A 25,509-nucleotide genomic window follows, 5' to 3' on the forward strand; every position below is an offset into this window, starting at 1 on the left:
AGCAGGAAAGATGGGAATGACTGTTCCACCCCCTCTAATGGGGACCAGGGGGATAGGCGTAGGCTCCACAGGCTGAATGACGCCAGGGACCCCCAAGGGTCCCTACACCTGACCCTGGGGGAGGTGGCCTCTGACGGGGTAACTGACCTTGAACCTTGCAGTCTGTAATTGGGGGTGTCGGAGTGGATTCTCTGGCTTTCTGGACCAAAACGTTTCTCAAAATTTAATTTCAAAAGTTGTCATCAGGGGCTTCCCTGGTGGCGCAGTGGTTAAGAATCCGCCTGCCAATTCAGGGGACACGGGTTCAAGCCCTGGTCCAGGAAGATCCCACATGCCACGGAGCAACTAAGCCCATGCACCACAACTACTGAGCCTGTGCTCTAGAGCCCACAAGCCACAACTACTGAACCCATGTGCCACAGCTACTGAAGCCTGCGTGCCTAGAGCCCGTGCTCCGCAACAAGAGAAGCCACCGCAATGAGAAGCCTGTGCACCTTAACAAAGAGTAGCCCTCACTCGCCGTAACTAGAGAAAGCCCGCGCGCAGCAACGAAGACCCAACGCAGCCGAAAATAAATTAATTAAATAAATAAATTAAAAAAAAAAAAAAAAACTTGTCATCAGGGCTGGCAGCTTGTGTACACAGCAGGTGGTTGCTAATAAACTTCAGTTTGGGGGCAATTACAGCTACCTGTCTGCCAACCACAGTCCACTCCCATGCCAACTGCACCACACTGATTCTTAGCTTTCTCCAGTGTCGGGAACTCTGCCCTGAGAGATGCCCTCCTTCAGCCTGACCCGCAGGCTTCAAGGCATTTCCCAGGGTCAGGCTTAATTAGCTATTAATATCCCTAATGCAGCAGTTCTGGCCTTGGCTACTCATTAGAATCACCTGGAGAATTTAAATGAATACTGAGGCCCAGGCCACACCTCAGACCGAATAAAGCAGTATTTCTGGAAGTACCCCTCGCGTGACTATAATATACAGTGAGATTGAAAGCCATTGGTCAGATGGTAACTGCTGGTTTTACCTGCCCACATCTGTCCCCCTTCTAGTAACAGCATCTGATGTTCCGGGGAAAATCCCACCCTCTCTTAATCCACGTGATTGAGTGGTGCTTGCCCCACCCTCACCTCCCACTCTACGCTTCCCTGGGGGGCTAGCAGGTTACCAGTTTGGCTAATTAGCATTTGCCATTCCCCTGGAGAAAGCAATCCGTTCAGGCACACTATGTGACCCGAGGAGACCAGTGAGAATCAGCCAGAAGACTTTTGCTGAAACGAAGGGAAAGTTCTCTTTATGCTGCAGTTATTCAGCAGAAAACATGGGAGTCCCAGGCTCCCAGCAACCATTTTTGTCACCATGTGGAGAAAGCCTGCCTGTAAATTAAAACAACACAGGGGAAAAGAGAGATTACTGATGGAGTGAAAAAGACGGAAACCTAATTAAAACCATGCCTGAAGCCAGATACCCTTCAGTAACAAAAACGAATAAATTCCCCCTCTTCACTCAAGCCAATCTGAGCTGAAATTTCTGTGATGGGCCAGCATCAGAATTAATCTGTTACATAACTAGGTGTTACCTTGAAATGCAATGAAAAGAGTTCTCATCTGAAGGGTCACCACACAAGTGAGCTTAGATGTTCATGGGGAATAGTCCCAGGCATCTAAAGACAGCAAGAGCATGATGCCCACCTTCAAGGATGGTGGCTGTCAGAGGAGAGTGGTGCAGAAACTAAAGACAGACATGTCCTACTGCATTGTTTTCTTCAGTGAACATCAAGAGCCATGAGTAGCTAGGCCTTAGCTAAATGAGAAAAAGCTTGAGGCAGAAATAAGTAGGTCCCAGGGATAATGTGTGGACTAAATTTTAACCATGTCTGTTAGAGCTCTTTAAATAGCCAATAGAACAATGATACAGGAAGTTATACAGCCAAACAAAAGCAGACAACAGACCATCAAGACAATGCATTGGATGCTTTCTTGGTCAGGGGAAGTTTCCTGGAAAATGTACCCTCTGTCTGAAGGTACAAGGGAGGGAAGGGTAATTGACTCACTGAATTTTCAATTTGAAAATTATATCAGTTAGCTATTGCTGCATAACAAACACCCCTAAACTTGGTGGTTTAAAAAAAAATGATTTATTTGGCCCAGCAATCTGAGTTAGGGTCAGCTGGATCCTTCTTCTGGTCTCAGTTGGGCTCACTCATGTATCTGCAGTTAGATTCTGGTCAGTTTCTGGAGTTGACTGGCTATTGGCTGGCGTGATGGGGTGACTGGGCCATGTGTCTCTCACCCTTTAGCAGGCTAGTAGCAGCCTAGCCTGGGCTTATGTACATGGTGGAGGCAGGCTTCCAAGAGTGAGAGGAAAATCAAACAGGGAATCTTGTGATCAAGGCTTAAAACTTGCACATTTTCATTCCACCCCACTATTGGTCAAAGCAAGCCACAGCTCCACTTTTTAAGGGGAGGAGTTGCAAAGTCACATTACAGTGAGCCAATAAGAGGTGATTTGACCCAACTTTTCCTATCTGACAGGTGAGAAACTACAACGAGTGAGCTTACCCAGGTCCCCCTCTGATTATGGAGGAGTATTCTGGCCTCCACACTTGATGATTTGTCTACTACACTTCCCTTTTCTTAGTTATTTCTCTTACAATGTAGATCACTTGGCGTCTAGTAAATTTTCCATAAAGTGACTAAGGATGACATTGTTTAAATTTGCTACTTTATAATTAAAGAAACTGACACTCTTCTTCTCAAGGTCACCCACCAAATATATTGGGGTTCTTTCTCTGGACTGTGCACTGAGACACAACAGAAAACAGGGCAGACATGGATTCTATCTGCACAAAGAACAGAGTTTACCATCTAAATGGGGTATCTGGACCTGAACCAAGACCATCCAATTCTTCCTCCGGACATACTTTTCATCCCCAGTTGCAGTTATGATTCTGATCTGTATGCTGATCTGTATTTCAAAGCCAGCTGTTTGCATTTGTGATGGGAACGATCTATATTAATTTACAGAGTTCTCAGCCTACGCTTATTCCTTTTTCTACCCCTGCTAAGGAGAAGTTTCTCTTTGACTACTCAGCTTTGTCTCTTCTCCCCTGGAGAGTTCTGTCTTTGTTGGGTAAGGTCCCAGGCTTTTGTGACAGCTGAATATGGAAAATGGATAGAGACAGTTTGGAAGGAGCAGGAGGAAAGAATTGAGAAAATGATGAGACAGAAGAGCCATGTGTATTGGGGCTTCAGATAGAACAGAAGTGTGAATAGAAAGGAAGGAATTTGGAGAGTGAGAAGGTCCAAATATAGGACCATATAGGTTATATGAAAACCAGAGAAAAAAGAATTTTAAAAAATACTGTCCTGAATTATGAATTGGATCTCTTTTTTCTTCCAGATATGCAAAAAAGGGGGGCTGTTTAATACTTCCCCCAAAGTTATGTGTCAATTTTATTATTTCAAGACATTTAGCATTTGCCTGATTTTTTTCTATAGTAAACCACGCTCTAATATTTGCCTGCAGGTTCCAAAGCACTATAGATTTCTTTTTTTTTTTTCTTTCACTTCTTTATTAGATATGATAGTAAAATTGAATTTTGGCACTCAAAGAGGACTTAGAGAAAATAGCCCTCACTCTATTTTCAGGAACTGTACTTTGAGATATTTTCTAAAAGTACAGAAAATTGGACGGAATGATGAAACAAACATTACTTAATTACTGTTAACCCTTGAATGCCAGGGGTGAAGGACACCGATCCCAGTGTGGTAGAAAATCCAATTATAATTTTACAGTTGGCCCTCCATATCCTTGGTTCTGCATCTGTAGATTCAGCCAATGGCAGACCTTGTAGTATTGTGGCATTTACTGAAAAAAAAAATCTGTGTATAAGTAGACCAATGCAGTTCAAATCCGTGTTGTTCAAGGGTCAACTGTATATCTCCTTCAGAATGTTTAATTAAAATAACTAGAATATTATACATGAGCTAAAGTCTTACTTATTCTATTTCTCTAGCCCATCTTTTCCCCCCTCAAACTGACTGACATAAATTTAGCGTGTTATCACCCAGTCCAGATTTTTCTATTTTGCCACATACATGTGGGAGATATATAGAGTTGTTTTTTTATATGGATAAATCTTATCAGGCTGAATGTAATGTTTTTCCATTTCTTTTTCCATTCAACATTTTTTGAAATCTATGTTGATTTATATGGCTCTAGTTCATTCATTGTAACTGTTACATAGCATTCCATCACGTGAATATATAACCTTCCATTTTTATAGCTCTTTATGTTGTTTCCAAATTTTCTGTAGTACAAAGAGTGCTGCAGTCTACACAGGACTTTGATGTGTCTTCTGTGACCATGTGGGACACCAGCCTTCTTTTAGTACTTTCCTGATATATCAAATGCCTTTTCCATCTCTTATTTCTAACCCTTCTGAGTTTTGTTACTTAAGTGCATCTCTGGAAAGTGACAAATAGATGGATTTTTTAAAACAATTTGATTATCTCTAGTTTTTATATAATCTATTTCCATCATTATAATTACTGACATGTTTGGACTTATCTCTGCCATCTTATTTTGTACATTCCATTTGGGAGATTTTTCTTCACTTCTTTTTCTTCCTCTCCGTGAATTTTGTTGGATCCATTTCCTTCTGGCTTCCTTTACTGGTCCCATTTTATTTCTACTATTTTAGTGGTTACCCTTAAATGTTTAACATGTATACTTAAGAAATCACAAGTTAATCGTCATCCTTCTCCTTCTTCCAAACAGTACAAGAGTTTAGAATGCACTAACTCTGACCTACGCTCACTCATGTTATTATTTTCTAGTATGTTTGTTCTGGCATTTCTATGTATAATATTTGAGATAGAAGGAGAGCTCTCCTGGGTCAGGTCAACCTTCCATTGAAAGTCCCATAATAGAATTTCTAAAGATTGAATATTTGAAAATTCTGGCTGTGCACAAAAATGTTGATAGTAATTACTGTAGAATGATGTGATGAAAAGTGATTTTTTTATTCTTTTCTATATTTTTGTTTTTCTACATTTTCTCCTTTTTTTCCATAATGAAAAACTGGAAAGGAAGAAAGAAAAAAAGAAGAAAGAAAGAAAGAAAGAAAGAAAGAAAGAAAGAAAGAAAGAAAGAAAGAAAGAAAGAAAGAAAGAAAGAAAGAAAGAAAGAAAGAAAGAAAGAAAGAAAGAAAGAAAGGAAGAAAGAAAGAAAGAAAGGAAGAAAGAAAGAAAGAGGAAAGGAACTTTTTTTTTTACTACTTTATTCTCATTTTGCACTGTAGTTTTCATTTTAACTAATGGTGGGATATAATTTCAAACTTGCCAATTAAGAGTAGTTTGATCGGGACTTCCCTGGTGGCACAGTGGTTAAGAATCCGCCTGCCAATGCAGGGGACACAGGTTCGAGCCCTGGTCCGGGAAGATCCCACATGCCACGGAGCAACTAAGCCCATGTGCCACAACTACTGAGCCTGCGCTCTAGAGCCCACAAGCCACAACTACTGAAGCCCGCTTGCCTAGAACCCATGCTCCGCAACAACAGAAGCCACCACAATGAGAAGCCCGCGCACCACAAGGAAGAGTAGCCCCCGCTCGCCGCAACTACAGAAAGCCCGTGCGCACCAACAAAGACCCAACGCAGCCAAAAATAAATAAATAAATAACTTTTAAAAAAAAAAGAGTAGTTTGATCTCTATCATGTGTCAGTTATAAATTGACACAACAATGCCACATAACAAACGATCTCAAAACCTCAGCGGCACGCAACATTGAGCATTTATTTCTCACACATCTGTATCTGCTGATCTTGGTCTGGGTCTGGTATGGTAGACAGAATAATGGTACCCAAAGATGTCCATGTCCTAATCATCAGAATCTGTGACTATATTACCTGCCATGTAAAAGGAACTTTGCAGCTGTGATTAAGGATCTTGAGATGGAGAGATTACCTTTGATTATCTGGGTGGACTTGATATAATCACAAGGGTTTATAAAAGAGATTGGCAGGAGTTCACACAGGAGAGATGCTATGCTGCTGGCTTTGAAGATGGTAGAAGGGTCCATGAGTCAAAGAGTATAGGCAGCTTCTAAAAGCTAGAAAAGACAAGGAATCAGATTTTCCCCTATAGCTTCCAGAAGGAATGCAGCTCTGTGGACCCATTTGAGACTTCTGACCTCCAGATCTGTAACAATAAATTTGTGTTCTTTTAAGCCACTAAAACTGTGCTTATTTGTTACGGTGTCAAGAGAAACCTTATACATCTGGGGATATCTGGAAGTTAGCTGATCTAAAATGACTTCAGCTGGGATAACTAGGATGACTCAGCCCTCCTCCACATAACCCTTAATCCTGGGCATGTTTTCATGATGATGGCAGACACAAAAGTGCAAGAAAATGGGAACACACGGGCCTTCTGAGACTTAGGCTTTGAACTGGAACAAATCCCTTCAGCTTCATTCTATTCACTAAAGCAAGTGACATAGCCAACTCCAGATCCAAGAGTGTGGAAATAGACTCCACCCTAGACTCTACCTCATTAGAAAGAGGAGGTATGAGGTCCCATGATAAAGGACATAGATACAGGATACGCAAAGAATTAGGGAAAATGATGCAATCTACCAGAATGAGGTTAACACAGTCTCTTTCAGATTAACCTAGTCTCATTTAGTAGGTACATGATTAATCACTTTTAATTCCAGATGCTCTATCAAGATAATATCTCTTCTTTCTCAGTTGGTTTCACAATCTGATCATCCCTTCTAATCTGGTGTTTGGATATAGGTAGAAGCTTACATTCTTACCTACATGTGGTTCTCTGTTGACTCCCAATGACCTCAAGTTCAGATATACCTCACCTTACCTGGTAAAACTCTAATCTTGCTGCATTCAGTGCTGATGGGTCTTGTGTAATTCATGGTCTGCCCTTGCTAAATTGTCCTTCTCTTTGGGTCTTGGTGGTGATACTCCTCCTCTGAGGAAATTGTAATGATTCCCATTCAACCTTTAGCCTGAGTGACCCACCTTGCTGTCCTCTACTATAAAATCACCACACCCTTTACTGGGAAGAGTCCCCTGATGGAGTCATAAGGCAGCTCCCTCAACTGTCTTACATGTCCCTCTGTCCCCTATCCCCTGGAGCATGCAGGAAATTCTGAATTTTTTTATAAAGCATTCTCAGACTAAAGCAGGTGGCATAAGCTTTTTTGCTGATTAACCTCATCATGCCATGTGTGCATTTCCATTTTGCCTTCACCTCCTTCTGTTGGCATAAGACTCTTCTAATAATCTTTAAAATTTCCTAGGATCTACTCATAAGAGTGAGAAATTATTCTTCATACTCTGGCACTTCTCCAGACCAGTCTGGCTATTTCTCCCATTGTATTTATCTTGCATGATTTTGGCTCTAAATAACAGAAAGCCTGACTCAAACTGATTAAACAGGATATAAAATTATTATATTACAAAATGGGAAGTCTAGTATTAGAATTGCTTGGTTCAAGACCTCAGCAATATCAGCTGGAATGTGGGTTCTTTCGGCTTTTTCCCTCTGAGAGCCACACTGTTGGCCTCATTCCAAAGCTGGCTTGCCACTTGGTCAGGAGTTGGCTGTAAATAGTACTGGCATCCTGCTTCCTCCATCACCAATGGGAGAGGGAAGGAGAATAATTTCTCTGTAACCTTGTAGTAAAAGGTTTTTCCTTCAGCCTGATTGGACCAACTCAAAACAAATAAGAATGGACAAAAGAATGCCACATGCTGATTGGCTAAAACCTGGGTTTCCAAAACAGTTTCCATCAAGGGGATTACCATCATTAAGCCCCACCCCTGTAACTGGAGGTGAGTTCAGTTTCCTAGTAACAAGGACTGTGTGAGATAAAGATGGACACTAACAAAATCTTCATTCTACCAATAAGGAGATAGGCAATTATGGATGCTTGCTGTTCAACAACAATGTCGCCTAAAACCATCTTTTGAAAGATTTTTTATACCTACTCCAAAGAACCAGTACATTTATATCTGGCCTCTTGTCCTTCAGTTTCCCTCTCTCTTTTAGTAGTGGGAAACTTTCCACTCCTTTCTGTCTCATTGAAATTCTCTTCAAATATAGAATAAATTCTCTCTACCTCTTGTGTTCAGACTCCAATTGCTCTTAATATGTAAGGGAAAATTTTTAATTTAAAACTTCCTTTTTTCCTTGGCAACAAAAGCTAGCTTCCTAAACTTTTGTTTCACTAGACTTAAGTAAGCCCCTTTTATAATTCAATGACTCTCTGCATTTGTCTGGAGGGCATCTGCCTTCCCCATGAAGATATGAACGCCAGTGATCCAGTGAGTAGAGAGTAGCAAGGCAGCAAGACAAACAGATCTACAGGAAATTCAGGATGTATTATAGAAAAAGAGCAAAAAAATGTTTTCTTCCCATCACACTTCTGCCTGCCTGGTTTTTCCTTTAGGCAGAGAGATTAGAACCTTCAAATCTCTGACAACCTCATTTCTGTTCCTGTTGCTTAACATCCAGTCCAAATGGCTTTCCCAGTTATTCTCTAGTTTACCATTATATTAGCTTCCTTCCTAGAAATTATTATAATTTGTAATTATCTATTTATTTGCAATTATGCCTATTTTTTTGCTAGTTTATTGCCTGTTTCCTACACTTGAATGTAAGATCTATGAGGGTGCAGACCTCAACTATATTGTTCACTACTTTATTTCCAGCATTCAGCAGAGGACCTGGCACATCTATAGACTTTCAACAGTTATTAGTTGGATGAATGAATGAATATATTTTCTCTTTCTAAACTGAATAACCCTTACACAGTTTAGCATATTCAGATCCATTATCTTAGCTGATTCTCAGAATGAAGTTATTCTGTCCACCAATAATAATAATGACACTAATATTAAGGTACAGAGATGTTAAGTGACTTGCTCAAAGACACACAGGAAGTGTTAAAGATGAATCTCAAACTCAGGTCTTTTGTCTCAAGTCCTGTGCTCCCTCCATTCTGACCCATGATTTAAAGTTCTCAAAATCTGGCATCCAAATTGGAAAGGAAGAAGTAAAACCATTCCTATTTGCAGATGACATGATACTATATAGAGAAAACCTGAAAGACTCTTCCAAAAAACTATTAGAACAAGTAAATGAATTCAGTGAAATTGCAGGATAAAAATTAGTGTACAGAAATTTGTTGTATTTTTATACACTAACAATAACTATCAGAAAGAAATGATGAAAGCAATCTCATTTACAATTGTGTCAAAAAGAATAAAATATCTAGGAATAAATTTAACCAAGGAGGTAAAAGACCTGTACTCTGAAATCTATGAGACATTGTTGAAAGAAATTGAAGACTACACAAATAAGTGGAAAGATATACCATACTCGTGGAATGTTAAAATGTCCATACTATCGAAAGCATTATTCAGATTCATTGCAACCACTATCAAAATAATAATGGCATTTTTCACAGAACTAGAACAAATTATCCTAAAATTTATATGGAATCACAAAAGACCCAGAATAGCCAATGCAGTTTGAGAAAGAAGAATAAAACAGGAAATATCACTCTCCTTGATTGCAAACTATACTACATAGCTGTAGTAAACAAAGCAATATGGTACTGGCACAAAAACAGACACATTGAACAATAGAACAGAATAGAACCCAGAAATAAAGCCATGCTTATACGGTCAATTAATCTATTACAAAGGAGTCAAGAATATACAATGGCACAAAGACAGCCTCTTCAAAATTGGTGTTGGGAAAACTGCACAACTATATGTAAAAGAATCAAACTGAGCTGCTTATTCATACCACATACAAATATAAACTCAAAATCAATTAAATACTTAAATGAAAGACCTGAAATGATAGAACTCCTAGAGGAAACATAGGCAATACACTCTTCAATATCAGGCTTAACCATGTTTCTTTGGATATGTCCCCTCAAGCAAGGGAAACAAAAGCAAAAATAAACAAATGGGAATATATCAAAACTAAAAATCTTTTATATAGTGAAGGAAACTTTCAACAAAATGAAAATGAAGCCTACTAAATGGGATAAAATATTTGCAAAAAATATACCTGATAAGGGATTAGTACCCAAAATATATAAAGAATTCATACAACTCAAAAAAAAAAAAAAACCTGATGAAAAATGGTCAAAGGGCCTGAATAAACATTTTTCCAAAGAAGACATACAGATTACCAACAGACACATGAAAAGATGTTCTACATCACTAATCATCAAGGAAATATAAATGAAAACCACAGTAAGATATCACTTCACACTTGTCAGAATGGCTATTATCAAAAAGACAAGAAATAGCAAGTATTGGCAAGGATGTGGAGAAAAGGAAACCCTCATGAACTGTTGGTGGGAATGTAAATTGGTACAACCACCATGGAAAACAGTATCGAGCTTCCTCAAAAAATTAAAAATAGAACTACCATACAATCCATCAATTCCACTTCTAGCTATTTTTCCAAATAAAATAAAAATACTAATTTGAAAATATATGTGTACTCTTATGTTCACTGCAGCATTATTTACCATAGACAAGAAATGGAAACAACCTAAGTGTCCATCAATTGATGAATGGTTAAAGAAATTGTGGTGTGTAGGTATATACATAAAATGGAATTCTACTCAGCCATAAAAAAGAATGAAATCTTGCCACTTGCAACAACATGGATGGACCTAGAGGATATTATGCTAAGTGAAATAAGTAAGACAGAAAAAGACAAGTACTGTATCATTTCACTTGTATGTGGAATCTAAAAAACAACAAATAAACAAAACAGAAACAGATTCATAGACACAGAGAACAAACTGGTGGTTGCCAGAGGAGAGGGGAGTGAGGGGATGGGCAAAATAGGTGAAGAAGATTAAGAGGTACAAACTTTAGTTATAAAATAAATGTCATGGGGATATAATGTACAGCATAGGAAATATAGTCAAAAATATTGTAATAATTTTGTATGGTGACAGATGGTAACCAGACTTATTATTGCAATCATTTTGTAACATATAAAAATATCAAATCATTATGCAATACATCTGAAACGAATATAATGTTATAAGCCAATTATAATTCAATTAAAAGACAATATAATGCAAAATGTGGGGGAAAAAAAGACTTAGCTGTATTAAAGTTGTAAAAACATAAAGTTCTCAGTGTTCGAGAACCACTTCAACAAGTAGAGGTGGTAGAAAGCCCTGTCTAGTCAAGGAGAACAGAATGAGCAATGTTAGGGGGTGGGAGGCAGCATGAAGCATTCTGGGAGAAATCTGGTGGTGCATTCTGGGAGCACTTTCACGTGTCTAGCCTCCTAAAATGTCTAAGGAGATGTGAGACTTTCCACAGGGGAAAGGCGCCTTTCCTGCCTGTTTGGCTACGAAAACAACCACTACTGCTTCTAGAGTGCCCAGAACCAAGTTCCCTGCATAATAAAAGAGTCTGGATGGAGGACACAGTATAGAAATCTCAAGGTTAAGGGAGATTAAATTTAGCCTCTGTCTTCCTGGAACGTTCCTGGAGCTAGAGTTACATGGGAGGAATGCCAGCAATCAGACCTCAGGGTTTCTTCTTCAGCAAAGGGAAACATCCCCGGCCCTGCAGGCATGCCTCTCAAGGACTGGTGGGGGCAGGTGTTGGGGAGCTGACGGCAAACCGGGAGGGAGGCTGACAGGAAGACAAGCGAAGCTGGCCTTTTCCTCCCTCGGAAACATCAAGGATTCTAAAACCAGAGATCTGCGGTAGCTCTGATGCTGCAGCAGCTGTGCAACCTCATCCCTGCTTGAAGAGTTTCTTCCCAATATGAAATAGGATTGGCATTATCTCAGAATAACTATTTGTAGGGCCAGAGTCAATCCATCAGCAGTCACTAGTCTCACTGATACTTAGATAAAAGCTCTGCAGAGGAGTAGGGCTCTCTATTAGTTTCCTAGGGCTGCCATAACAAAGTACTGCAAACTGAGTGGCTTAAAACAACTAAAATGTATTGTCTCACCGTTCTAGAAGCCAGAAGTCCAAGATCAAGGTGTTGGCAGGACCATGTTTCTTCTGAGGCTATGGGTAAATCTCTTCCTTACCCCTTCCTAGCTCCGAGCGGTGGCTGTCAATCCCTGGAATTTATGGGCTTGCTGCTCTATTATGCTAATATCTGCCTATGCCTGTGTGTCTCTGTCTTCATATGGTGTTTTCCTCTTCTTATAAAGACACCAGTCGTATAGGACTAGAACCCACCCTAATGACCTCATCTTAACTTGATTATATCTGCAAAGATTCTATTTCCAAATAAGGTCCATTCACAGGAACTGGGGGTTAGGACTTCTACATATCTACATACAATTCAACTATAACAGCTTAGTATTACTATCTCCATTTTTTGAAGGAGGAAACTGAGGCTCAGAGAAACCAAGGGATTTGTGTGATGACACTATAGTGGATCAGTTGCACTAGTGGCCCCAATTTTTTCATGCAACTCTACAACTTTTTTCCACACTCATTCTAGGCTTGACCATGTGTCTTGCCTCAGCCAATGAAGTAGAGCAAACATGATGTAAGCAGAGGTTTGAAAAGTGCTTTCACATTAGGATTCATCACTCTTGCATACTCCTGGAACTCTGTGACCATTATGTGAATAAACTCAGGACAGCCTGCTGAATGATGAGTGACCATGTGGAGAGAGATCCCAGTCATCCCAATGTTGCCATAATAAACCAGCCTAAACTCCAGCTGAGCACAGATGCATGAGCAAGTCCCACCAAGATCAGTCAAGCACAACCCAAATCAGCAGAACCCATAGCTGACCCATAGAGTCATGAATAATCATGAATATTTTTTGCTGTTTTAAGCCCAAAAAATTGGGAGGTGGTTAGTTACACTGAGATGATTAACTGATATAATCACATAGATGGTAAATGGCAGAGCTGGTTGTGGTAAGGTGGGGGGGGTTGGGGCAGGTGGGGAAAGAAGAGTGCTATGGCTATGCAACAAGCCACCCCAAAACTTAGTGTCATGAAACAACAACCATTTGTTATTTCTCATCAGCCTATGGTTCCACTAGGAAGTTCTGCAACCCTGGACCAGTCTTGACTGATTTTGGCAGGGCTTGCTCAGGCATCCACTACCACCTGCCACAGACTGGCTGTCAGCTGGCTGGTCTAGGGTGGGCTCAGCTGGGATGACTTGGCTCTGTTCCATGTATCTCTCCCATCCCTCCAGCAGGCTAGCTCAGGCATGTTCTCTTGGTGGTGCAAGGATCCAAGAGAGAAAGCAAAAATGTGCATGCACTTTTCAAAAAGATAGCTGCTGTCTCATTAATCAAACATATCTCATGCCCAGGCCCAGAATAAGTGTGGAAGGTCACTAGTGAAAGTTGTGGATAAAGAGAGGCATGGAAATCTATGTATATTAATGCAATCAATCTCCAGTAGCAAGCCAATAACCAGAAAGCTAGACAGAGAAATGAGTTCTTAGAAGGGAGAACAGAAGGGTGAAATGCCTGGAAGAAGAGGAATTGGGAAACTCAGAAAACAGTGTGATAACAAAATGAAAGTGAGTTCACACATAAGTACCTGGAATAAGTATTTGGGCAGAAGTCTGTAGAAGTACTGCCTGGAGTTGGCCCCAACTTGGCCCAGAATTCCTCTTACTGTTGACCCAGCAACAATCCCTTGTATTGACTGAGCAAAAAAGAAGTTCTCAGAAAGCACAAAGGCCCCCACCTCATGTCATATGGCCTCCACCTCATGATCCAACATGGATACTGAAATTCCAGCCAACAACTCTGCATTCCAGCCTGCACAATAGAGGAAGGAAGTGAAGAAAGGTAGAGATTAGCCTCACACACTTCTTCCTACACTGCATTGGCCAAAATGTAGTCACATGACCACAGGTAGCTACAAAGAAGGCTAAGAAATATAGTCTTTGTTCTCAGGGGAGGAGCATGTGTATAGCTAAAAATAAGGTCTTCTATCACTAAGGAAAAAAAGAAAAGGGATATTGAGGGGCAACTAGTCATTTCAAACATGTAAATTCATCAAAATTCTTTGTTTCCCCTTGAACTCTTTAGAGAAAGTGAATACATAAACACAGATGATGGCTGGGCATCTTAAACTTGTTTTAAATATACAATTTGTTTTTTCCAAAGGAGATAAGGAATATTGTCTAAGTTAAATAATGCAGAAGAATTTAAATGTTAGCAGTTGAATTGGTCTCTACATCCCCAGAGGCGATCCCAACCCAAAGAGCTTTCCCATAGAACAATGCGGAAAGATCTCAGTTCTTCTCCAGAGGGTATTTGGCTCTGAGGTAGGCAGTGCTCTCCTTACCTTCAAGGGGGAGTACTACTTTCAAGCACCCTCCAAGGGGCAAGGGGAGTTAGTTCAATTCCTTAGGCAAAAGGGCCTCACCTGGGACTGATTTCGGAGAGACAGCAGTGAGCAGTCTTGAAAAGAGATTTTAGTTCCCTGCCCAGGAATTGAACCTGGGTAGCCTGGATGAAAACCAGGAATCCTAGCTGCCAGTCCACCAGTGGCTAGAGGCTAGAAGCAAAATTCCCCTGGCTCTTGCCCCATTTGAAAAATTAGTTTCTCAAAGAGGCAAAAACAGCAAAACAAGTACAAAGTTTATTACTAGAGACACAGCATAACATGTGAGAGAGCACACAGAGAAGCAGTTTATTTATGTAAGACAGAAGCAAGGCAGAAATACACACCCAGAGAGAAAGGGTGTGGGCATCCTCTCCAGTGAGGAGGAGCACAGTAAAGAGGCAGTTACATCATTTATACAGGGCATTTCTTCTGGATCTTTGTTTACATTTGGGCAATTATCTTGCTTCTTTTCCCACATCTGACGTGTTCTAGGACCCTCCCCAACATGTATGCACATCTTTTTGCCAAGACGAATTCCAGCATGGAGAACTGTAGGAGGTTTTAAAACACTTACTATGGGGTGGGGCCCCCTCCCTTTTGACCCCCAAGGTGTCTTTCTGTGCATGTGCAGTCAGGGAGGTCTCCTTGACCTCAGGAGTGGTCATCTTATCTCTTTAGTCCAGCAGAGCTCAGCTCCTGCCACTAACTTTGTCCTTGCCATGTCTAGGGAAAACAAAGCTCCAATTTACTCCACTTGACAAACTCCAGCTGCTCAGCCCAGGGCCCCATCTACCTCCTACCACAGGACCAATTTTCCCCAGGATCTGCAAGGACTGAGAAGCAGAAAGCCTGCACTGTGCAGCTCACACCTGAGCAGGAGCTGGGCATGCTCTCAGATGGTCAGGGTAGTGCCTATAAAGATGGGGAAGGACACGGTACAAAGCTGAGGGTGAGTGCCCATTTGCTTACTCTTCTCATTTGGAAACCACTGGAGAGAGAGAAAGATGCCATGTGCTTGCAACAAGTTCTCTCTTTCTCTCTCTGCTTTCAGTTTCCCAATGGATAAAATGGGGACATTGAAACAAGCCTCACAGGCTTGTTTGAATGGTTATTTGGAAAATACCTGCCGAAGTTCCTGGGAAACACCTCCACTTAATGTGTACAAGTTCTTTTCTCTTCTTCCTTTTGGAATAATGTAATCTGATTGTAAGGACACATTTCCATAAGAAAACATGACGAGAAAAGTTTGGCAAGATGTCTAGAGCTGCAACATGGTAGCCACTAGCCCCTGTTAAGTACTTGAAATGTGTCTACTGTAATTAGGAACTGAATTTTTAATTTTCTTTCATTTTAATTTACTTAAATTTACATTTAAAATCTGATACTTAATTCATTATCAGAAAATGCTTAAGCATGTTTTGAAACATTTGGGTATGTGAATCTTCTTTTTCAACTATAAATTTTATAAAATCGAAATACAAATCAAGGAGTTCCTATAAAAACTTAACATTCGAATTAAGATTTGCTGTAAGTATCAAATACTTGTCAGATTTCAAAGACTTACTATAAAAAAAGAATGTAAACTAGTTTATTAATAATTTTTACATTAATAATTTTTATATTAATTACATGTTAAAATGATATATTGGATATACTGGGTAAAATATAATACATTATAAAATTAATTTCATCTTTTTTTTTTTTTACTTCTTTAATGCAGTGACTAGAATATTTAAAATTACATAAATAACTTGAATTGTATTTCCATTGGATAGTACTTGGCAGAGGATACTAAATAATCAATTGGACTGAGTTCTCTTACCAGACTAGGTGGTGATTTTGGCCTTCTTCAGACATTTCATTAATTAATTGAGCACCTATTCTGAACGAGGGATAAAGTAATACTTGAATACCAGATAAGCATATAAACAAACACTGAAACAAGGAAGTTACAAATAATTATCATGAGTAAAAGGAAGGGAATAAATACAGTAATGAATAAGGGAATAATTAGCCAGAGATGGGGGTGGTTTCCTTAGATGAAAGAGTAGGCAAAAAAGGCCTTTGAGAAAAGGGGCATTTGAGTTAAGGCTTGAAGGATAAAGATGAGCTAGAAGTGCAACAATCTAAATGATCATGATCTTAACTATTTCTTTTCCCTCTTTTAATGATATTGTTCTCATCTTCTAAAGAGACAAAATTGTTGCCACTGACTAAGTGCTCTCCTTCTGCCCTATCATATAAAACTTATCTCATTATGTTATTGACGGGGCATTTCCCAGTTTGATTCCTAAGGTCAGGAATCCCGAACAGTAGCCAATACATATGGGTATGTGACATATCTTACAGGAAAACATTCGGTTTTACTCTTGTTACCATTTTGATTTTCTATGACAAGGACCAATTACAAAGATTACAGATATGATGGAAATGATTTCTGAGGAAATGATTAAACTATGACTTAATGGGGTCAAGCTAACAAGCTTTAGGGAATAGAAATGACCTTATGGGAAAATAATGGTGATTCTGAGAGCAGGACAGTATGGATTTGGGAGCAGGGGACCAACCAGCACTACAGTCCCATGGGGAGTTATTAGATCTGGAGAAGCAGCCATCCCTTGAGGTTTTTATAAACTGAAAAAATGGATGTACTCTGTCATACTGGGTTATAGAATTTTACAGGCAAAACTGATGAGGGACTCTATCTTCTTCTCAGACTTTGAACCTCCAATATTTCTCTTAAAATCCTAGGGACTGCTGTGAAACTACAAGTGTGCAGTGGAGCCATTTAAGCTCCAGACCTTGGTTTTTTGGTTTGTTTGTTTGTTCGTTTGTTTTCTGATGCTCTGGTTAAGAGCTCAGAAATATGGTTAGCCCTTTCTTTACTTCACAGAATAAGAGGGCTGAAGAAAATCTTCATAGGTATAAAAACAGAGATGGAGGAAGATGACCTTGGTGCTGTGTTGCCTGGAACTGAAGTGATTGGGAAGCCCAAGAGGATATTGAAATTACAGGTTTGGAGAAAGGCCAACAAAGCTATGTCAAAAGAATAATTCAAGTTTAAAAAACTAATTTTTGTATGATAAGAGAAATTCTATACCTAGTTCAGATATCTCCCTAGCTCCAGGTTTATGGATCCAATTGCCCACTTGACATCCAAACACCAATAGAAAGTAGGATATCTCATGGTCATCCCAAATGGCTAAAATAGAATGTTGGGGCTCTATGCCTAGTTTCTCCCATCTAGAGAAATCAGCACTGTTTAATTATTCAAGCCATACCCTCCCATATCCATTCTGTCATCAAGTCCATTTAATTTCACCTCTTAAGTGTATTTAGAGCTTCTTCTTTCCATCCCCAGAATCATCCCCCTAGAATCTGGATCCCTCCAGAATCCATCATTCTGTATGGTAGCAGCAGCCTTTGAACAGGTGTCCTGACTTCTATACTTGCTTTCCAACCCCAATCTGTTCTTCAGGTGGCAGTCACAGGCCCACCCAGATCCAGGGAAGGTGATATGGACCCTCAAACTCTCAATGAAAGGAGTATCAAAGAATTTGTGGCCATTTTTAAAAACTGCTACAATCACTCTTACAGAAATATTGGTACTCACTGTAAATCACTTGCTTTGGCATTCCCACTACTTCCGGTCACAGGCTTTGCCCAATATTTTTTTAAAAATCCACACCAACTGCATCTTCTACAAAGTCCATTTCTGCATGGTTTACCTCCAAAAACACAGCACACTCCTCTCTTTAGACTTTGAGGTGACTAACTCAGACTAGCCCTATACCACTTTATTCTTGGCTCTTCAAATGGCCTTCAGCAAATTACTTAATCTCTCTGGGCCTCAGTTTCCTCATCCAATTTGACAGTCCTTGTATCTCAGCACTCAGACAACTCTGTGAGGATTCAGTCACTGCCCATGTTCACATGCCATGAATATACAGTTAATAATCATTTTTTGGTTGCATTGGTTATGAGAATGGCTTCTGGTTCAACTTTGCACAGAACATGATGCAAATCTCCTGAGACTCGAGCTGCCTGGTAACCCCTCCTCCCCAGGATTCCTAAATCATCCAAACCAACTTTAGATGCTATGATTATGTCTATAGCCAATTTTCTAAAAGCTGTTTTCCTTCTTTTGACCCAGGCAATCTGTCCCCAATCCAGTTTTCCAAGCAAGCCCCTATCTGATTTGGCCTTTTTTTTTTTTTTCTAAATTCCCACAAGGTCTTCTTTTCTTTCTGTTTCAATTTTTTTTCTTCAGTTGTCTTATTCAAAAGAGGCTTCTTACCTTTTGTTAGCATAAATTTATAACAAAAAGCAATTTCTCCTCTGTTTGAATTTTCTTTTGCTCTTGTGTTAAAAGTACAATGCATGCTGAAGCAGAGAACAAGATTCCTTTTACATATTGGGAGTTCATTTAAGCTGAGGTAAAAGACAAAGCTAATATATAATTTTTTTCAAAACTATTTTAAAAGGTTTTAAAAATTCGTCATGGGGCTTCCCTGGTGGCGCAGTGGTTGAGAATCTGCCTGCCAATGCAGAGGACACGGGTTCGAGCCCTGGTCTGGGAAGATCCCACATGCCGCGGAACAGCTGGGCCCATGAGCCACAATTACTGAGCCTGCGCGTCTGGAGCCTGTGCTCCGCAACAAGAGAGGCCGCGATAGTGAGAGGACCGCGCACCGCGATGAAGAGTGGCCCCCGCTTGCCACAACTAGAGAAAGCCCTTGCACAGAAACGAAGACCCAACACAGCCATAAATTAATTAATTAATTAATTTTTTTAAAAAAACTAGCTGTAAAAAAAAAAAAATTTCGTCATGATTAAACTGTTTATAAGGAAAAAGAATTTACTTTTTTTATTCTCAAACCTCTTTTTCTAAATTTTAGTCCTGAAATATATAAGAATATATCACATATATGAAAACTAGTATAATAAAAGTAAGTTCTTATGAAAAGACAGTATTTTTAATCAAACTAAATCACTATCAGGTATCAATAACCCAGAGGGTTGAACTGTTTTTTCTTAAACTTTTTATTACCATATGATGCACACATGGAAGACTACACAAATAATAGTGTATGATTTGATGAATTTTTCACACAGTAAAAACATCCACGTAACCAGCCATAGGGTTGACTTTTATCTTGCTGAAGGATTCTCAGTGATAGGCTATTGAGAAAGACCTGTATAGTTGTCTTACATTGTTATTAACTTTATGTGAGCGTGAGGCTGTCCCTCCAACTAAATTATACATTCTACATGGTTTTTACAGGAAGACCATAGTCTACGGAGCTAGCTAAGTGACCTGAACTGAGGACACATCAATAAATGAATATAAACTATATTGAGACTCAGTTTATTAAACATTAGTGCATGCTCTACATATTTTTATTTCCTGTTTCACCTTCTAGTCTTTTTGCTGACCCCAACCTCATTGGCCAAATGCTGGAGCTTCTTAAGACTCTTCTCTTCTTCATCTACACTTTCTCTCTAGTTGAGCTCAGTTGTTCCTATGGCTTTAAATAATACCTATATGCTGAAGACTCTCAAATTATAACCTGTACTATAGTCAGTTAATTGCATTGATGGCCCCAGGTAACGGCCTCTCTGTGTCTATACCCTTTTGCAATGTGACTTTACAATAGCTCACATCATGAGGTGTAATCTATTTCTTTACTCATTGAATCTGTGCTGGCCTTATAATTTTCTTTGGTCAATAGAATTCTGGGAAGGTGATGGTTTACCAGTTATGAGCTTAAGACTCTACTAACTCTTGGAACCCTCCTTCTATCATATGAACAAGCCCAAAGCAGCCCACTAAAGAATGAATACATCATTACACCATCTGACAATCAACCAACCCCCAGAAACAAAGCCACCTAGCCAAATCACAGCCGACTACTGATGAACTGGAGAACCCAGGTAAGACCAAATAAGACCCTCAGTTAACCCAGGGTAACTCACCAACCTGAAAAAACCACAAGGTAACAAAATAGTTATTGTTGAAACTGCTGACTTTTGGTGTGGTTTGTTACACAGCAATAGATAACTGATACACTAGCTTAGACTTATAAATAGACACATATTCAACTACCAATCTGACATCTCCATATAAATGGCTCACAGTCATCTTTTAAAAATCTACATCAGACTGTTGATTTTCACCCAAAGTCCAGATCCTCCCCTCTCTAGTCTTTTCCTCTCAGAAAGTAGCCCCACCATCCATCCAGTTCTTTGAATCAAAAACCTGGAAGATATCACTTAATTTTTCCTTTCCCTTACCTCCCACACCCGATCCATCAGCAAATTTTGTTGATTTAACTTTCTAAATTTGTCTTGAATCTATTCACTTCTTCCCAGTCCCACTTCCATCTCTTCTCCCAGGCTAAGCCTCTGCCACTGCTTACCTATAGCACTAGAGTAGCCTCCTATCTGGTTTCCTCCCTCTGAACATCTCTACACCATTTTTACACAAAAGCTAAAGTTTTAATTTTTAAATCCCACAAAATTGTGACTCCCCCCTGCTTAAAACCCTTCAAAGACTTCTCACTGCAATTAGAATCAAATAAAAATTCCTTATTATGACCTATAAAGCCCTACCTGACCTAGTCCCTGCCATTCTCTCTATAATTCACTACACTGCAGCCACATTTACCTTCTCACTTCTTTTAGAATAACCAAGCTACACCCATCTCAAGACTTTTATTCTTATTATTCATCTGCTACAAAATCTTGCCCCGTGTTCCCTGTTCTTTACCTGGTGGGCTCCATTCCATCCTTCTCAGATTAAATCTCACCACCTCTTGGAGGTCTTCTCTGGACACTCTATTGAAAGTGGTATTCCTGCCCCACTCATTTTCCTCCATCATCCTATCCTGTTTAGCTTATTGAAATTCTTACAATTTCTGATTCTTGGTATGCTTATTTAACAATTTACTTTTTTGCCTGTTTTTCTACCAGATCAGAAGTTCCATGAGGGCCAAAAATTGTGTCTCCTTTGTTCATTCAGTATCATCAGTGTTAACCATAATTTCTAGCTCACTATAAGCATTTGGTAAATATGAATTGAATAAATGAATTTAATACAGTCCTTCCAAAAACAATAGCAAGTAGATTTTTATCACTACAATTTTACAAATAAGAAACTTGAAAGGAAATATTACCTGTATCACCCTTTTTCAGACCAGATAGAAGGGATGGAAACATAGTGACTAGGCTAATTTGTCAGAGAATGGATCAGGGACTGGAAACCAATAAACCTTTTGGGAATTTATAAAGGGCCTAATCCTTAATCCCTCAATTCCAGTGAGTTGAGAGAAAAGCAACTGTGCACTTGTCAGGAGGGGTGAGGGTGGTGTTGTAAAGGGATATGAAAAAAGAGATGCCTCATCTCACATTAGAGTTTCCCACCCTGCACTGTTGCTGCAGCTCCCAGAGTCACATCCTCACACAACTAAATCCAGATGTAGGAAGGCAGAGGCAGACAATAAAGGCCTTTTTTTATATACCTCCCTCTTAGCAGAGAGGAAAATATTTCCTAGAAACCTCCAGCAGATTTTTAGTTACATTTCATTGGCCAGAATTCGGTCCCATTCCCATTTCTAGACAAATCATTTATAAAGGCGACCAAGATTGGCACATCTGGCTTACATTCATCACCATTCATCACCTGGGCTAGGCTGGTTGCCACACAAATGCATCAAGATTTGGTATCCATAACGGAAGGGGAGAGTGACTATTGATCATGCAAGCTACAGTATCTGCCACAGCAATTAAATTACCCTGTGTTTTTTTGTCCCACTTTATCCTAGAAAGTACAAGTACCATGGATTTAGTCCATGGACTAAGAAACTTAGAGTTCAATCTGATGACACTGAAGGTTACAGCAAGGTTACAACCTACTTTTCTCAGAAATTGATGAACCCATATATTGTACCCAAAGAATGTCAACCTCTCATGTCCTGGAGATAGATAAACTTAAATACCAGGCACAGTGTAACAAAAGCAAACAATATAATAAGGCATTGTCCTGATGACAAACCTAAATTTGTCCTGATAAATAAATCAAAGCATGTTTTAAATTCAGTACTTTGTAAACAACCTAAATATGCTAATATAAAAATATTAGGCTAAATTTTAATGTCCTTCTCCTTATAAAGACAATTTTTATTTTCCACAAAATTCAACCTGTGTGTTTCTGTTTCACTGGCAGTCATACAAGAGTGCTGAAAAGTATATATAGACTAATAGAGACAAGTTTGGCTTGGTGGAGACAGCCTTAGACCGAGACTTGGGAGACTGGATTCTAGTCCTGGGATTTCCAAAAACTGTCTGTGTGAACTTCAGCAAGTCACTTCATTTCTTCTTCTGTGAGATAAAGAGATGAAATAGACTGAGGACTTTCTAAGTTCTATAAATCTGTGATTATATCTAATATCCAAGTTGAAGCCAATTGGACATATAAAGATAATTGACACTAATAGTTATAACAAATAGCCCTCAAATTATAGTGGCTTTACACAGTAAAAGTTTATTTCTCACATAACAGTCCAGTTGGATTTGTGAGGCCTTCCTGGTGTCTCCTCCAAGCAATGTTCTCAAGGATCCAGCTCCATTCATCTTACGGTGCTACCATCCTCTGCATTTGGCTTCCATGGTTCCTGTAAAAGAAGAAAGAGCATGAAGAATAAAAGAAGAGGTTTTATAGGAGGCATGTCAATGTGGCAAGATACATTGGTCAGAACCTTGTCATATGGTCTTGGACTAAATAAAAGTAGGGCTGGGTAGTGTAGCCTGGGAGACTGGAAAGAAGCAACAGGCTTGGTGAGTATTGAGCCAGTCTCTGCCACAAACATTTTTGGAAATATTTCTTTCTCTGAATTCCACGTAACTAGAGGGAATATTAATCTCACTTTGAATATTTCCACTGTGTCACTCCTTATTCTGTGTCCCCGTACACCTCATATATATATATATATATCTCACTGTTGGCTGGGAGCTCCCTGAAGGAAGGACCCTGTGTAGTTTGTACCCTTAGGACTTAGCATAGTGGATGGCACATATTAAGGATTGGAGATCCTGGACAAATCAAAACAGAGGAGATATTCTCAAGAGGGTATTGCCAGGAAGGGTATTAGGGCTACCACATTGACTGACATAATAGTTCTGCTCTAGGGCAATTGCCAGCTTTCCCTCTACCCTACGCTATGGTCAAGCACCACCACCCAGCATGGCCTAACCCAGTGTCCACTCACAAAGTAGTGATTCTGCAGGTTGCTAGAATTCCAAGATGCCCATACCCGAGACTGAGAAAACATTCCCATGGGAATCTCGTGTTTTCAGTAGACAGACCAGGAATGTACTCGTGAGCTTCCTTTATTTCAAGTTAAGGATGCATTTTAGTTTGTTTTTTTTTTAACTCAACAATAATAAACTGTGTTGAAAGCCCAACTTCTAGAACTCTGCTATGCAATACAGCAGTCATTAGCCACAAGTGGCTATTTAGATTTAAATTTATACTAATTAAAATTAAACAAAACTTTAAAATGCAGTTCCTCAGTCACACTAACCATATATCAACTGTTAAATGCAGCTAGTGGCTCCTTATTGGACAATGCAGCTATAGAACATATTCTGGCATCACAGAAAGTTCTATGGACAGAACTGCTCTAAAAACAGCTTTTACATTTGTGTGTCCAGCTTTCTAGATCAAGTTATCTCAGCCTTATTTAATAGAAAATATGATAAACTCTTTTTAAGAAATTAAGAGGACCTGTATTTTGCTAAAATTTAGACATATGCATGCAGTCTCAAAATAAGTTTTACATATTTGAAGGGTGAGTCCACCCTCAAAAGCCAAATTTCATATCTCTAACATGAACAAAGTTTTCACTGCCTAGAGCTCAGTGATCATTATACATTAATGGTTAAAAAAAAAAAAAAAAAAGAAAGAAATTTAGTATCTCTTGACATCTGGGAGAGAATATAAGCCAAACAATGTAAATCCCCTTCTAGTAACAGTAAAAGCAAGAAAGAACTGAAAAAGAACCTTACCTATTTTTAACGGTATTATCTCCAGACACATATCATTTTAAAGAATAAAAGTCTATATTACCTTATTCGAATCACTGAAATGTGTTTATTCCTTATACTTGTTAACCTCTAAGCTGTATAAGGTATGGCATTATTGTTTTTTAAGGTTAAAAGTTAGTCCACCCAAGAAGAAAGTGAATTGGCCAGAATCCTATTTCTTCACTGGTCCAGGAGCGGCAAGGACCCTACATGACCATCTGGGCTAGTTATTGGCGCTGTTCATAAAACCTCTGGCTTTATTTCTCTAGGCATATGGAGGGACTGCACTTCCCCACCCCCTTAAGTAAGAGTGGCCACATGACTTGGTTAACACAGTTAAATATGAACAGGAGTGATATATGTGTAGAAGCATATAAGTTCCTGTGCTTGGCCGATTCCCCCTTTCTCCCTTTGCTGACAATCATGGAAGCCCACAGAAGTGGACATTCATGAGTGAGGATGATGAAGAAAGGCCCCGCTAATCTTCATTGGACAAGTAGAGGGTAGAAGAATAAACTGTTGTTATGTTGAAGCCATTATGAACATGAGGGTGTTTATTACTGCAATATAATCTAGCTTGTTCTGACCAATACATCATCCAAATCCAGGTCATATGGCTTAAAATGGAAACAATGAGTTCTGAGTCTTTTGTTTCTATGAATAAAAATAGAAAGCTATGTGTGTGCAGATCAAGAATTAGATAGAGGCAAGGGATTAAATTTGACAAAGTCAATCCTAGACCTGATTTCCTATAGGCATTAAATATAGAAAGAAAAAATAGCTTGTGCATGTGAGCATAAGTGGTATGTAGATGTCTATTTAAACTCTGCTGTGAGCTTGGACCTCTTTTCCTGCCCTGCTGAAGAAAAAAATACCATATAGGCTGTGTATATCTAAGATGCTTTTCCTACAAGAGCCTTAAAATGTTCATTCCCCCTTTTCTAGGCATGCTACTAAGAGAATATTTTTCCTTTAGGAATGAATAAACCACTGAGATTCACATCCAACTTGCTGA

The sequence above is a fragment of the Balaenoptera musculus genome, chromosome 15, assembly GCF_009873245.2.
Source record: "Balaenoptera musculus isolate JJ_BM4_2016_0621 chromosome 15, mBalMus1.pri.v3, whole genome shotgun sequence".
Lineage (NCBI taxonomy): Eukaryota > Metazoa > Chordata > Mammalia > Artiodactyla > Balaenopteridae > Balaenoptera > Balaenoptera musculus.